This window comes from Neopelma chrysocephalum, unplaced genomic scaffold (assembly GCF_003984885.1).
Source record: "Neopelma chrysocephalum unplaced genomic scaffold, ASM398488v2 Primary Assembly neopelma1_60, whole genome shotgun sequence".
In the NCBI taxonomy this organism is placed as follows: Eukaryota; Metazoa; Chordata; class Aves; order Passeriformes; family Pipridae; genus Neopelma; species Neopelma chrysocephalum.
Window position 1 is genome coordinate 7,628,283 of NW_020897715.1, and position 16,233 is coordinate 7,644,515.

The following is a 16,233-nucleotide window of genomic DNA, read 5'->3' on the forward strand; positions in this document are numbered from 1 at the left end:
TCATTCCTGTTCTGCATTCACAGCCACGATGCACTTTACAAACAAATTACCACCACCTAGTGAAAATAAAGGTCCTGTTTTGGTAACAAAGTAAGAATGCTTGAACTTTCTGTTTGGAAGTAAGATTCTTGAGGACAGAATCTCATTCATTTGACAAAATTATTCAGAAGTCTAAGAAACACAAAAGTGGATTTTGGAAATTTTGGCCTAATTTGCCTATGATCTGAATGCATGCAACTAGCAAAATAAATTACCTTTATTTTTCCTCAGACCTTGACTCTAGCATAGAACAGTTAGCTCCTGCCACCTTGTGGGACTTCATGGATTTCCCTGAAAGCTTGTATCAGTAAGCTAGTGAGTTAGAATAAATAAACATTCAGGATTTACTTTTCTTGTGATTCACCCTGGTGAATGTTAAAATAAGAGAGAAATATTTATGGAGAGGGTATGCCATTTTGAATATTTTCTAGTTCATTATCCCTAGCATTGTTTATATAGTTGAATTGCTGTATTTCATAGTCTTATGGAGGGTGTTTTAAATATTTAAATACCTGTCAAGAATCCTAAGTTTTGGAAGCTGATGTATCTAAGTTTAAAATAACACTATGATCAAATACTTGTCACCCCTAGTAAACTTCACATATTTGACAAAGATTCTACACAGAAATAATACAAATTCAGGCTAAAAATCTTTGCAGTTAGGTGCAGTTTTGAAACCAAATAACAATCTCAGTCTCATAAGGAATTATACATATGTTTAAGTTTTAATATGGTGATAACATGCCTAGTTCTCCCAAAAGATCTGATTCCATGTGTTTATTTTTTAACTATAATTTTCTATTTTATGTTTTTCCTCTCCTCATCCCCCTCCACTTCTATTATACATGGCCGACTTAATGAATGAGTGAAATTCTCCAAAGAAGAATAAGGCCACTGGAATGGAAAAACTTTATCACCACAGTAACAAGACAGTAAAGATGCCTGAATCTTTATCCTCGTGTCTTACACGTTGTCTACTGCCCCTCAGACAGGTAACTCGTCACACCTACTTCGTGGAGGTGGAAAAGACAAGAGCAGCAGCAATCAATGAGAAGGGATGAGGTTCTCTTTATTTAAGCAAAACCTCTGCTGCTCTAAATCCCAAAAATGAAAAAGCACAGAGGACTGCAGATGATGTGACTCCATGAACCTGATCAACAGCCTCAATGAAACTGCTGCTTTCTATTCTTGGTGCCAAGTGATTTGTTACAGGTGCACAGAACGCAAGAACAGTTAGGGAGGAGCACTTCTTCCCCTCCAACATCCCACAACTGCTTCAGTGAACTTGTTGGAGATCTACCGCACTGCGTACTTGATGCCAGCTGTATGAAACTTAACTCCTTGGAACTTCCTCCTGCTAAAGGAAAAACTGTCAGACTCAAAACAGGAACAGCTCTTCCTGAAGCAAATCATCTCCAGTAAAGGCCATAGTAGCTCATAAATAAACTCAAGAACAACAATTACAGATCCACAGCCAAAGGAAATATATCGGGAATGTCTTTTTTAATCCATAAACAGATTGAATTTTTGCCCAAGACTGAAACAATGACAAAACGTCAGGCTATGAATCAAGTTGGCACAGTGCATCTGAGGGACAGAAATTGTATGTTCTTAAATAAAAAGTTTCATGATTTCATAAGCTTCCCTGGTAACTTCACAAGTGGGGTTGTCTCTGACAGTCATCATATTCCCCCACACACAACACCTTATCACCACCTATATATTCATAAAGTCCTATTAGGCCACACAATTAATTTACAAGGCAAAGTTCAGGTGCTCGTGATAATCTCTGACCACACCTCAGCTCCAATACTGAGAATCTCTCCCAGACTGAGGTGTGTCTGTGTCCTGACTGCCTAGAAGATACCAAAATGCTCCTCACAGCTGTCCTTACCCATCCCAATCTCCACTACAGGAAATCCAGACAGACAAACTAGTAAGGAGCTGTAGAAGAGAGTCATCAGTCTGGATGTTCAGGGAATCAGAACTGTAACACACTCTGCCAATCCCAACACAGCCAGCACCTTGCAAGGACAGGACACGCCAGGTACCACTATTCTCTTACCTCACTCTGAGTATTAGGAATACACACACCTCCTTATCCAGAGCTATTTGGTTCAGACTTTTCCCTGCTACAGAGCACTGGTAATTGCAGACATGTATCTAAGAGCCATCTTCAGTCCTTGGCTACAAGGGAAAAGAAATAGCATGCTCTAGCAACAGAATGGATCAGATCCAACACCCACTGCAGGTCTCAATAACACCATAAAGCACAAGAAGAAAATACTAGGACCCCACATGAAATTCCCCTTTGATGCAAGTGAACCATATCCAGCCATATCCTCTTATTTTCCTTTTATTTCTCCACTAATCCTACATTCTGCAGTGTTACTAATCCGGTAGGAAGATCCCTGAAGTAACTTTCTGGTGCCCACATGCCCATGGCAGTCTAACTGCAGCACCAGGGAGCCAAGCTAGTACCTTATTCTTCAGGATACTTTGAAACCAGTGGAAACACAAACACTGGTCTCATACCCTAACTAGACAACTCCTTCTTAGTAAGTGTAACTTAGTTGGACCTGACAAAACAGAACTCCCAAGCAGCAGCAGAATGAAAAATACCTGCTGATTTTCAGTTCTCACTGTTGTCTACAACTTACCAAACACCAGCAGCAAAAACTGACCACCGTTAATTTTGCATAAAATGGTGAGTTCTCCAAGGAGACAGAAACATCTGGTCCAGGTCAAGGAAGTGTCACGACATGGCTTGAGCCTGGTTCCCATCTGAAACCTACTCCCTCGCTGTTAGGGTAAGATTTGTTTTACTTTTTCTCAGAACATTTATTTTTCTACAAAAACTTTATTTGACTTTTGCAAACTTTTATTGAGGGAACTTTCCAAGAAATTACACAAATTGATTATTGTATTCATGTATTAACTGTAGGAAGAAGTATTTAAAAACAAACAAAACCCCCAAATCAAAATAAACATTATTGGGTCATTTACTCCTTCTGTTTTTTATTTTATCTATATCCTTATTGATCTCCTTTCACTGTCATCTGTTTAGCCTTACATTTCAAAGAGAAAAGAGGAAAGTTCTGAATGTCCTATTTCTTGAGAAACACCTCTAAAAAAATCACTCAGGTTACAGAATTTACAAACTCCTGTATGTAACCAGCCGTATCAGATTTCCAAGAGGAACCTCCCTGCTTCATGAACCAGAATACACAATCAGATCCATCTTCACCATTGTTTCATTGATGCCAAGCCACAACAGCTTACCCAGAACTGTGCACGTGCCCAAGGATCTGTGCCAAAAAGGCCCTGGAGCAGGATCAGGTCCCTGTAAGATTAGCTGCATGTAGGGCTTCAATCCTGCAACTGCAATAGCTCAGGGAGACTGTGTGACAGGGGCATTGCAGGACTGGGCACTAAAGTAATCAAGTATATAAAGATCTTTGTCCTCTCCACAACTGAAGCACAATTCTTAAAAATGAACTGAACAAAAAACTTTTGTATTTGTGAAATAAAAATCAATTCTTTGGACGACAAGCGGGACCAGCATTCTTCAGGCCAAGCTCCTTAAAATCTATAGGCCGTTTTCCCATTTTTTGTTTCGTTGGGGTTTGTTTAGAATTTGGTTTTTGGTTGTTTTGTTTTTCCTTTAGGATACATATTTTTATTTTAGTAATTCTTTCTCATCTCCCTCAGACGAAAACCCTGCAAGGCCCCTGTCTTAAAGATATAAGCCCAACACAGGAAAAACTCAGTCCAAAAGATGCAAGTTTGTCAGCATTTAAAAAAGGGTCAGCCATTAAAAATCCTGATAGTGCTGGCTGGAACTGTAGAGCAAGGATGGGGGATAACTTCCTTAGGATCTACAGATTTTTACCGATTATTTTCTTAGCTTTCTATCATTTTATTTCACAGTACACCACACAGATGGTTAATTTGAAATCAGAAGGTGAACAAGATATTACAGAGTTTTCTGTGAAATCAAGTTCTGGAATGCCAGAGACTGTGTACCAGAGAAAGCAGCACATGTTTAAAACCCTAGGTTGGCACAAAAGTCCACAGCTCTGAACTGTACTAGCCTGAGAAATGAAAGCACAAGATCCATGGATTCTCAGTCTAATTTGCTTTGAAAGACAGTCATTAGGCTTCCTGGCTACTGACCTAGTACAAAACTACATGTTCAAACTTGGGACCTGAACTACAAAGTACCCCACAAAACCCCACACTGCCACAATGCCAACCTCCTTCCAGGCCAACCCTTGGAGCAAGAAGCTCTGGACAGACAGCTGAACTGAACACACTGAAATACATAGGTACAGACCAAGCCTGACTTGCAAAGTCCTCCGGAGCAACAGGATATTTTATCTTGTTCTTGGAACCAGCATAAAAATGTTTCTATCAGCTTCACACATCTTGGGCCACAAACAAAACAGGCCTATGCATCCTTGCAAAAGTCAGTTTCAGAGAATTAAAAAGAACAGAGGGCAATATTCACACAGCACTGAGTTAAGAAGAGACTCTGGCTTGGAAGAACAAAACACCAGGCACAAAAGCTCTGACCTGCAAGGTTATTTTTCTATCATGCAGCACAAGCTCTTAAATGTAGATGAAGAATTCTAAATTGAACCTGGATGCTAACAGACTTCACAAGTATGTAAGTTCACAATTACTTAACCAGTAAGCCTGAAGCCAACAGATGACAGTTCATCATTTTTTTTTCACCTACCAATATGGAGAAAGTAATGTGGACATACACAAGGCAGATGCTTTAGTAATAAAGAGGTAGCTGGTGTAGTAAGTTAAACAGTCATGTAGAAACTGCCAAGAAGTTCACAAATTCTGTACTTGATTCTGCCACCAGTCATCTGGTCTTACCTGAACATCCCTGGGTCTACTCTGCCATCTGCAAAACGGGGGCAGGTAGCACTGGTTCTGAAATGTTTGTAAAATGTAGTTAGTTGATGCCTGTAAAAGTACACAACAGAAGAGCAAAGTGTTATTACACCCTAACAATATGATGTTTAACAAAATACGTAATATATAAATGACAACACCACCTGTGTTCTACAGTACACAAAAAGACTTTGTTTATGTATCTGTTTAAAAAGTGAATTGTTTTGACTCTGTTAAAATGAAATTCTAATAGTCAACCTGAAGTCCATCTCTCCAGTGAAAGAAGCAGGTATCTTTTTCTAGATCTTCATAAACAAACAAAACAGTGTAAAATTTTCCCCAAGTATTACATCACCACCACAATTAATGTAACTGCCATTTAACCCTATGATAGGGCCAACCCATCATAATAAAAAAATAAAAAAAACAAAACCCAAATAATCTGGACAATTTTTCTCAACTTTCTGCCCTGCTACTCACTACTAATTTTTCTTTCAGACTGCACAACACTTCACAAAGGAAGAAGCTATCACTACCCCAAGTTTGTAAATGAAGAAACAGAGAAAGAAAGAGGTAGCAATCTAACCAAGAGCACGAAGCAATGGCAAAAACTTCAGCACTAGCCAGTGGGTTCTTTTTTTTCCCCTGTTCCACATGGTACAATTTTCAACCTTTGCCAAAATCCTTTAAGGAAGCACTGACCTTTCATTTGCTTGTTAAAATATAAGTGCAGAGTTGGAATGTATTTTCCCTCATTCCTCTAAAAATATTTGAGCCTAAATAATAAATTATACTAGATAGAGTATTGTGCATGCCCCAGGTCATATTTCAAGAAAGTTCATTCAGTGTCTGGGACATATTTTACTAGAAACTCACTCCAGGATCCCTCTTCTTCATTCCTTGCACCATTAAAGTATAATCTATGCATTATTCTATGAATTTGTCTACCTTGGAAAATAGCCTTGCTTCAGCTATACAAGAAGACAATTGGACCAAGTACTACAGCACCAGGACACAAGTCTATACCCAGCAAGTGATTTTTTTTGTGTGCGCTTCACTTCTACTCCAATTATACCAGCATACCTCAAAAGGCTAAAAAGTAAACTTACTTAAATGCAAACACATCTTTGTGAAAAGGATTTTACTGCTTTATTTGGTCTCCATAGTTGAAAAGGTTGCAGTGGCACATTGCTCCTTTACTCTAAGGTAACCACATACTTTTAGCCACATTTGTAAAACAGGAAAATTCACACCAATCCCTAGTATCATTATACTGGTAAAGTACAGATAATCCTTCAAGAAACCTCAATGAGATTCATGAAGTCAAAATTTATTTCCACTGAAGTCTATAGCAAAGTTCCCACTGAATTCAGCATGCCAGTGATTAGACCTAACAGGGCACAGCTTCTGGGCAAGGCAGCAGCTCTTTTTTGAATGGGAAGTGGGGGAATCACTCAGATGGTTAACTGCCCCCATCACTTTTGGGAGTGTGGGAGAAGACATACTTGGGGAAGTGACGGAATCTGTTTTGCAGACAGTGCACAGTATCTATGATGCTTTGCAAAGGACATTCCCCTGCAGTTTATCTTATGTACAGATTCAGAGTGCTCAGGCTAAGACAGGGCACCTGCCTTTCCACTCCCTCTATGTGTGACTAGAGCTGCCAGGAGAGCAGACTGCTTAGCAGAGACACTAGTTTGGTTCAGCACTAGCAGAAATGCTTCTGGTTGTGACAATCAAATTTTCTAAGTTCCTGAGTAAAATACTGTTCCAAAAAAGAGACCACCCGTCATCTAAACATGAACTGTTGGTGGATTATTTCACTGAGTTGATCCATCTCAGTAACTCTTCAAAGGAAAGGAAAAAAGGGAGTTTTATTTGCAGTGATGGGACACCACAACCACCTCCCCCCTCCCCAATTAAAAAAAAACAAAAAAGGAGGGACATCCTTCCAATCAAGTGTTACTCACGTAGTTACACCAATGTTTTAAACACACACTGCTTCTAGCTGGTTTTGCCACAATCCCCGTGACTAATGCAGCCAAATTCTGTTCAGCAGCCTCAGTGGAATTGCACAAGCTCTTATCAACTCTGATTTCAGACCAAAATGAATTTTACATCCAGATCTTTTAGCTTGACCAGTAGCCCATTTCAATGTAACCTAGCAGGAAAACACTGCTTAGCACATGCTAAGTAACAGGTTTCTCTGAGAACTCAGACAGAACACCATCAAAGATATGAATTCTCCAGAGAAAATCTTGGCTCAAATACTTATTTTCTGAAAGGAAAGAAAGCCTCAACATTTCACATGTCTAAGAGAGAGTGTGGGGGGAGGAAAGAAGCAAATTAGAACAAGAATAATTCAATCCTATGGAAATGCAGTAACTATATAATCTGTTGCATTATAAAATCATAGAATGGTTTTGGTTGGAAGGGACCTAAAAGATCATCTAGTTCCAGCCTCCAGGTGTCTTTGTCATGGGCAGGGATGTCTTTCACTAGACCAGGTTGCTCAAAGCCCCATTCAATCAGGCCCTGAACACTTCCAGGGATGGTACAATCACAATGTGCAGTTACCATCACAGTAAAGAATTTCTTCCTAATATCTAATCTAAACCGACTTTCTTTCAGTTTGAACCCATTTCCTCTTGTCCCATCACTATATGCCCTTGTAAAAAGTCCCTCTCCAGTTCTCCTGTAGGCCCCTTGAGGTATTGGAAAGCTGCTGTAAATTCTTCCTGGAGTAGTCTCTTCTCTGGGCTGAACAATCCCAACTCTCTCAGTCTGTCCTAATAGGAGAGGTGCCCCAGCCCTCTGATCAACTTCCTGGCCCTCCTCTGGACTCGCTCCAGCAGGTCCATGTCCTTCTTATGTTGGGGAGCCCAGAGCTGGATGCAGTACTCCAGGTGTGGTGTCACAAGAGCACAGCAGAGGGGGAGAAGTAAAGCATTCTGTTTAAACACTTACGTTAAACAAGAGCTGATTGTTTTAGGGCAGCTAAAAACATGAATGCTTCAGCAATAAACAGCTTCTATCCAAAGAGTTGCCTAAATATGTGACTACTATATTTTCTTACTGATCTTGTACCAAATGTACATGAAAATGAAAATTACAACCCTTTCAGGTTAAGTGATTCATCTTACATTGGCTTGTTCTCTTAAGAATAGGTAGTACTCAGTAACCTTCCCATTTCAATTTTTTGAGGAAGGTTTTCTTTTTATTCTTTATAAAAATCTACTGTTTTAAACATTTGGGACCTGCAATAGCATTTTAATCTTTGCTTCAATTTTCTTCTAATTTCTATTTAGCTTTCTAATCTTATCTTTACATAGTTACTTATACAAGATGTCAATAACTGCTGAAATTTTGAATACCCTACACATTGATACAAAAGAATACGGAAAAACAAGACGCAGACAGGATCATGAAACCTAAGTTTGCTCCAGAGAGAGGCCATAAAACCACTTCTTGAAGTGTGTAACTCCTCCTTTGGGGGGGGGGGCACGTAGCAATATATGAGTAGTTTGTGTAACTGTGTCACCACATTCTACATTTCTGAGCACAACCCTTCTACTACCTGAGGTCTAACGCTGCATTCCTTAATGGTCACAGAAACTGCTACACAGTTCCCCTGCAGCAGAAAACCCGCTTGGAGCTGCAGAGTCAATATACGTTATCAAGCTCTTTGCTCGGATGCTATTAATATTTTGGTAGGGTGGGGGTTAGAATTCTTTACCCATGTCACCCCACAGACTTGCTATGGCATATTTACCAATTTTTTTTTAATTTTTTTTTCTCATCTAATACCTTAGTAATACATGAATCATCTAGTAACATCTTGGTTTCACTTTTTGGTTTCTGGTCACCAGTACTGCTAGATTCCTCCCTGGATGTTGTAAAGTATGCTCTCATGTGCTGAGAGTGCAAATTAAACTCACAATCACATGCCATTTAATCTAAAGGAAAGCTTGCAACAGGAATTTTAAAATAATCAATTTTTTTAATATTAAGTACATAACAGTGTAAACACACAGGTATCTGTTCATCTTAACATCCTTTACATCTATATCTTCTAGAAGCTACAGAGGGGTCTAGCACCCACAAAGAAAGGTTAATATGGCCACAGTGTTACCTAGTGAGCTACCCTGCATTCCTTAATGCTGGAAGATACTGCTTAAGGCATCTGCTATTACAAACAGAAACTCTGGAAAATAGATAATGAAGTAATTTAAAAAAAATATATTCAGTTTCACAGAAACAGATACAGTTACAAGCAAACTCCTTCTGAACAAAGAAATCATATTCAAATTTCAGATGTTATTGTTGCTAAATGTATTTTAATAAAAATATCTAATTGCAATTTGCCTTTAAATTATTACAAACCAATGTTAAACTCTACTGTAATATTATATAACTCAATTTATATTAAATTAAAATAAATTGGAAATGTTTGATGTCAAAACTGTAAATAAAGCTCAAATACTCAACAGGTAAGTCTTCACTGAAGTACCAAGAACAAGTATTAGGTCTAGAACTATGTTACCTGAAAGTAGTACCTTTCACTGCCCTTGCAGAGTCTTTGCTCCATAAAGTCACTTAGTCGTGTTTGCTGTAAAGCTGAGAAACTAAACGGGAATTGAAAAAGCAAGATCATTTGTTTTTCCTTCTCATCTGAGAAAACAAAGCAGAGAAGTTTGAGTTCTACTAGCTCTAAAAGCTTGCATTCGGTTAAGTAGAATGGGTTACCGTATTAGGGTTAATACTTTACTGATATTCTAAGTGTAAACTCTATTTGCATTTACTTGTATGTACGTGTGTGTTTGTGCATGAGTGTGGCTTTAATAAATAGAACATTTTTAAAGGCCACAATTAAAAAACAGCATCATTTGTCATGTCCTAAATAAAAACTTTAACAGTTGCAATCTAAATAAATGCATGTAAGTCATATAATCACTTAGAAAGTGTGCAGGCATACAGTGCATCCTCTGAACTAACAAAAAAGTAGTGCCAAATTTAGTGTAAAGGCTATATTTAGCAACATATTTTAACGGCTGTCTACCAATAGAGATTGCTTCTGAAAAAAACAAACAAAAATACCAAAGCAAAATGAGATTACAAACACCAATTTAAACCAAGTGTTTATTGACTAAAATCATGATTTAAATCAGTTCAATAGGTATAACTGGAATGTCAAGGCAGCAGACACGCAAGTGAACGTACAGAGGGGCTCATAGGGGCCAGAATATGAGACATAAAACCCTCCCTCCTTCCAGTGTGCCTGCCCCCACACTATCCTTCAGCCCTGCTCAATCCCTGCTCAAAGCCTGTTAGTGCTCCACAAAACACCATCCCCCACTCACAAAGATTTTTTTTTCCCCTCTAGGATCCTTGAATAAGAGAACACATACTGTCCTCACTGGAGGACCTGAACTGTGCCCTTCTCTCCTGTAACCCACTGTGTGGGGATGTCTGTGACGACAGACTCACCTCCCGTTTTGATTTTGCTCTTTCTGCGAAGAATAACAGTAAACTTCAAATGCAGCCTTGTGGGTCCATCCAGGACAGCACACAGAAACTAGATCACTTGTGGCAGAGAAACAGCAGGACAATTCTTAGACAAAACACAATATCTGGCCAGTTTTCTCAGGTGCTTCCCTCCTCACACCCCAGCATCCTCTCACTCACTTTGGCCCCGTCATCACACAGCGCAGCAAAACAGAAAGCTCGACAGGGACATCCTCGAGAGTCCACTTCACTATATAAATAAATAATCTGCTTCCTCTAGACGTGTCTCTCAGGAGGGCAGGATCTTCCTCTGCTGATTAAAAACCAGGAAGACTTTGCAGCCACACAGGCCCAAAGCTTTGTTTGGAGCTCCCACCTGAACAATAGGCCAACCCCGAGTAAGGGTGAACTAAGCGGACATTTCAAAACCTGCAACTGAGTATCCACATCCATTCAACATTTTCCTCCAAAGGAAACTGAGAGACCAAAGTGTGGTGAGGGCCCTCACAGTGCAAGATTTTGCCTAGGTCACTTTTACCCACAGACTTTATGCTCCTTTGGTACACAGAGCTGAGGGGAGGCAGATGAGCACAAGCAAGCACACACAAGAGATGCAAGGAAAATACTGATTTATTACCAAGGGAAACACTTAAAAGATTATTTTACACACACACACACACACACACAGAGGCAATTCTCTCTCATATTGATGGGAATATCTTTCTCATAGCACTGGGAAATGGACACATTCAACCACTACACTTATCTATGTGTAATTTACTTCCCTTATTTAAGATTTTCTATACTAAGAAATAAAGTTAAAAACTTCCTTCCCTTGCTGTACTTCTGACACTTGCGCTTTTTATTTAGTCCAACAGTTTTAAAAGAATGGCACTGGAGCTTCTGCTTACTCTTTCAACACTAGAACACAATGTTAATCAATACAACAGAGGAAGTAAATTGTGAATAATTGCTTGCATTAATACATTTGCTACGAGTTTTGCCATTCTTCATTTTGCAGACACCAAATTTCTCCCTATAAACACCTCTGTTTCTCCAAAAGCAGTTGGAAATTAATTATGCTATTTTTATTTTCTTATTAATTCACATGCTATAGTTCTGTAATCAGTGTTGGATCATGCTGCAATTTTGTGTACTTGTTTCAAAATACATTATGAGCACTTGATGACTGATGTTTAACACAATGTACAAAAGAGAATCCCAAACAAATTAGAGGGAAGAAATACAAATAAAGACACTTTTCTTAAATATGAAAAAGAATCACTCACATACTCAAGGAAGAGGTAAACCCTGGAACTCACAACTTTGTGGCACAGAGCACTCACTGATTAGAACTGAGCCAGGCAAGAATTTTACACTATTCAAGATGAAATTTGGATATAAAGAAGCCTTTTGCAAAGAGGAAGAACATCTAAAGCCAGACTTATCAATGAAGTGGAGGTGAAAACGTTACTTCTTTCAAAATCTATCATCTCTGACCACTGATTTGCAGCATCAGAATGCTTTCTTTCCCTACCCAGATAACCAACTTGGGAAGCAAATACACTCAAACAAAATGGCTTATCATCTACCAAATGGCATTCTCACACTTCACGCTCTTCCACCCTCTTCACAATTATGTGAACTCTGCATGTTTCAGCAACGTCTCTCTCTCTATTCCCAGCTCTTCCTACATTGCTCATCATCAGGTCAGGGACAGCCTATACGCTTGTGTGTTGATCACAGAGTACAACAGGTGCCTGACCCTGGCAGGACTATCTGAACATCAATAATTAAGAATAATGTGAAATCTGCAGCTTTCCTGAGGAATTACAGGCCGCCAGAAACTTCAGGTAGCAAACCTGCAAAGGGGTGCACATTGCTGATGCAGCTCTGGTTCTGGCTTTTTGTTCAGGAATCCAGTTGCACGTTGTAACTGCAGGACTGAGCTCTTTAGATGTTAGGACAAGACAAATTGATGTTCCTGTACTTCACCCCATACAGTTTGGAAAAAAAAAATTAAGCATGATGTTGCTAACTATAGTTAAATGTAGGCATGATGTGGCTCAAAGACCACTTGCAGAAAGCAAACCAAAACATGGCCAACCACAAAAATGCCTTTTTCATCAACCTGACAAAAAAGAGCAACTTCCTTCCAACTTCCACAGACAAATTTTAATGCAGAACATCCCAGCATTTCAGCTCCACTGACTTTCATGGAGTTACTTCACACTGAAGAGGTAAGAATTCAAGTTCTCCCTCACTCCTTCCATTTTCACTTCACGTTTTCTTTATCCAGCTTCATCTCCAAATTTGTTGTGATGTCTCTCTCTTAAATACTGCTTTGACAACCACAGAAAAATGCATTCTCTCACATACAGAAAAAAAAAACCTAGGATTATTTGCTTCATAAAAGAACACACAGGCTGCAGAGGGAAGACATACTATTCTACTGCAAAGGATATAATCCACACTGTTATCATGTGACATGCCTTCCCCACTGCCATTGCTGGATAACTCTTGATTGTATAGGACAGGGATACAAATGAAAAACAAACTCAAAACAAAAAGAGACAACTTCTAATATGGCATAAGCTTAAAAGTCCTTTTGTAGCCTGCAGAAAGAGCATACTGGGGAAAGAACTGAAAGGTACTGGTTGAAAGCCATCAACCCAACAGCAGTAAAGTACAGCCCAACACTCAGGAGGACAGTGTAGTCACCAATGCTCGACCCAGCTCACCAGAGGCCCAGGACCAGACTTAACCTTTCCTTGAATCCTGCAATGGGTCAGCTCAGTCTCCATCAACAGCACTAAGGGGAAGGCCTTTACTGTGTGCACCCAACCCCGCCGTGGGGAACTCTGGGTTTCAGAAGCACAGGATAAAGCCCCTCCTGAGAGCATGGATACCAGAAACCTTCCTGTTGCTACAGCTGCATAAGAGGAGAGGGACCCCACAGCCGGGAATGCAGTTCATGTAGTTTCACAATGTCCCAAAGCAGACTCCTCAACAATTTGCTACATGCATATTGCCTTTCAGAAAGAAAAAATAATAAATAAATAAATAATAAAAAACCCCAAGCAGAACACATCAAACAGGCAGGGAGAAGACACCTTCCCGCTTCCCCTCAGAAAGGGGAGGCATAGGCAGGACTTGATAAGCTTCTTGTCAAGAGAGCTTCCACTTGCATTAAGTTCCATAGATCCCATGTTGTGCAAGTCCACTGAATTATTTTTATCTTTGCTGAATGAGGCTCTGCAACATTAAGGGTCAATAAAATGCTGCTTCTTATTTTCAGTATTTGCTACATTTTATAAAACCTCTTACATAGAAACATCCACATGGTAGATTTCTGACAACAAAAATTCCATGCTTCCTAAACAACTGATTTTCTTAGTGTAGTCTCATAAAATCCTGTTAACTTTCCTTCCTCTTGCTAAAAATTGAAATTTTGTTGTACTAGCTTTCTTTGTGCTCAGATGTGCCTGAAGCTAGCTTATTTTCACATGCTGAATTGTCCATGCTCATAAAGACTTGCTATTACATTATGCATTTGTGTGCTATAAAGGAAAAGGCATGAACACTGGAAAGCACCAAAACCATGCTTTTCCTCTTTGTCAATTCATCTTTTATGCAATCAAATTTATAAATATTAAAAAAAAATGCTGCTATCATCATGAGAATACTACAATTCGATCTACACTCAGACATTAAGTATTCTTTACTCCTCAAATACAGCTCCAATTTTTACATCAAATTTTTATTTTCAGTAACAAAACACCAGTGAACAGCAAATCTGAAAATCTTGCACGATTACTGGGTCTAGAAATAAAAGTTCAATAAGTAAGTTACCCTATTTGTCACAATACTGCCAGAGTGCCAAAGTAGCTGCTTCTGTCAATTCTATGTTTCATAAGAAAATTAGTTGTGATTTCGCACTACATTATGAATTCAAAAAATAATTTAATTGTGAAGAACTATTTCACATGACTCATATTTTAAAAACTTTGTAATGAAAAACCATTCTCTTCTTTTTATCAACTTCACGAAGTAAGTTAGTATTAAATAAATGTACGGGTAATAAATAGTGCAACAAACACAGCAGCTTAAATACCATGTTTACTGGCAAAAACTCTTAGGTAAGCTCTCCTCCTACTTTAGACTCTCCTGTCAATAAATATAACTAAGTTGCAAGCCAGTAACTTCATATTATTCTGAAGGGGTTTGTTTTTTTTTTTTAAAGCAGCTTTATGAATCAAAGTTGAGTATTAGCAAAAGATGCCCAACTGGCACAGAATTCAATGAGACTATTCACATCTCAAGACAGGTATTTACCAGGAAAGCTTCAGAGCAGCAGCATACACCAGGGGGAAGGACACAAAACTGGAAAGTCAGATGTGGATTTTATTCCATTCCCTGCTAATGCTAACCTGCTAAGTGACTGCAGGCAAGCCTACGCTCTTTCACAGCTTTGTATCTCAGATGCCTAAAACAGAGATAAAAATGATTGTTCCTGGTTTTGAGGTGTGTGATTACAGCACGGCTGATGAACTTCGCCAGACAAGACAGAAAGTACATGAATAAGACAATGTCTAGAACTGCCAATTATTAATAATATCATTATTATTGAGAGAATAGCATGTGCTTTTTTCTCTTCCAAGCAACGCAATCTAACAACAGCCCACCAAGCCATTCTTAAAGTTGGAGTAACCCTAATGCTGGTTCAGGTTTTATCCCTTCTGAAACTATCAAGAAGGGTGACAGCAGAAGGAGTCTTTTGCGAAATTCACCTGTCCACTAATACCACCCTCACCCCATTGCTCTCAGATAGAAAAACTGTATCATCACTGATCTTGAAAAAATAAAAACAAAATAATAAAAAGGTAATAAGCCCTAATAATCTTTTGACATAAAACAGGATGAAAAAGCTTCTGGCAATGACACCCCAGGAAAGGGGTAGAAGGAAAAGAAATAAACTTAATAGTACAGAAGTCAGAAGGTTGACTTTTTCCTATTTCTTCTCAAGAATATTTTGAAATACATACATGATTTGAGTCCAGTTTTATAGACTCCTAAGTAATAAAGAAAACATAAATTAAAGTTTACAATAAGGTAAAACAGTAACTATACTGCTTTAAAACAAACTTAATTCACTCAAGAAAACTGTTCTAATATATAGGCACCATATGATTTAATGATACAGGGAAGCACCGCTAGTCTCCATTTGCAGGTGGCAAAGGGACATCTGGCTGTGCTTCTAAGAGTAAAGACCCTGGAAGCCACCAGCAGGCCACAGCAGTGCTGCTGACTCCACCAGCAGCTGCAGCAGGCCACCCCCATGACAGGGCATAGAAAGTCCGACTTGGGTCCAAAATCTGGACGGTGGCCTCTGGTTTTGACTATATCACTTGCCAGAGTTCAGAAACAGCCTGTGACACACTCAAAATTAAAACCAAAATTTTGATTCAATTCCAATTTTAATTTATAGTACCTTCCTCTACCAAGGAACAGCCTTCAGATAAAGAGGGAGGCCTGAATGCTACACGAGCCATGTACTGTTGAAAGAGTCAGTGTCTACCTCCCAGGTGTCCAAATTTCACTGCAGGTGCACTTACAAACTTCACACCACAGCAGAGCCTTGCACACCACAGGTCTCGTCTACCTTACTGGCACCTTTCCCACCAACACATGTGGTGGAAGAGTAACTCTCCCCAGCTCACTTGGTCAAAATTTCCTCTCCTCATACCACTCTCCTCCCAGGCCTACGCCAGAAGACTGCCC

At 39.2% G+C, this 16,233-nt stretch overlaps 1 protein-coding gene across 24 annotated transcripts in view; it reads right to left on the reverse strand.

The window, feature by feature from the left end:
- The window catches only part of BBX (BBX, HMG-box containing), a 140,088-nt gene that overhangs the window by 117,672 nt on the left and 6,183 nt on the right, over positions 1-16,233 (reverse strand). For 11 of the 24 annotated variants that reach the window (XM_027681013.1, XM_027680997.1, XM_027680998.1 and 8 more), the window contains exon 3: positions 4,930-5,019. The exons of 7 other annotated variants lie outside the window; for them this stretch is intronic. The gene's annotated coding sequence lies outside the window, so the exon portion shown is untranslated. Of the gene's footprint in view, positions 1-4,929; positions 5,020-9,490; positions 9,508-16,233 lie in introns of those variants that run through there. 6 more of the 24 variants (XM_027681014.1, XM_027681000.1, XM_027681011.1 and 3 more) reach the window with 2 other exon arrangements.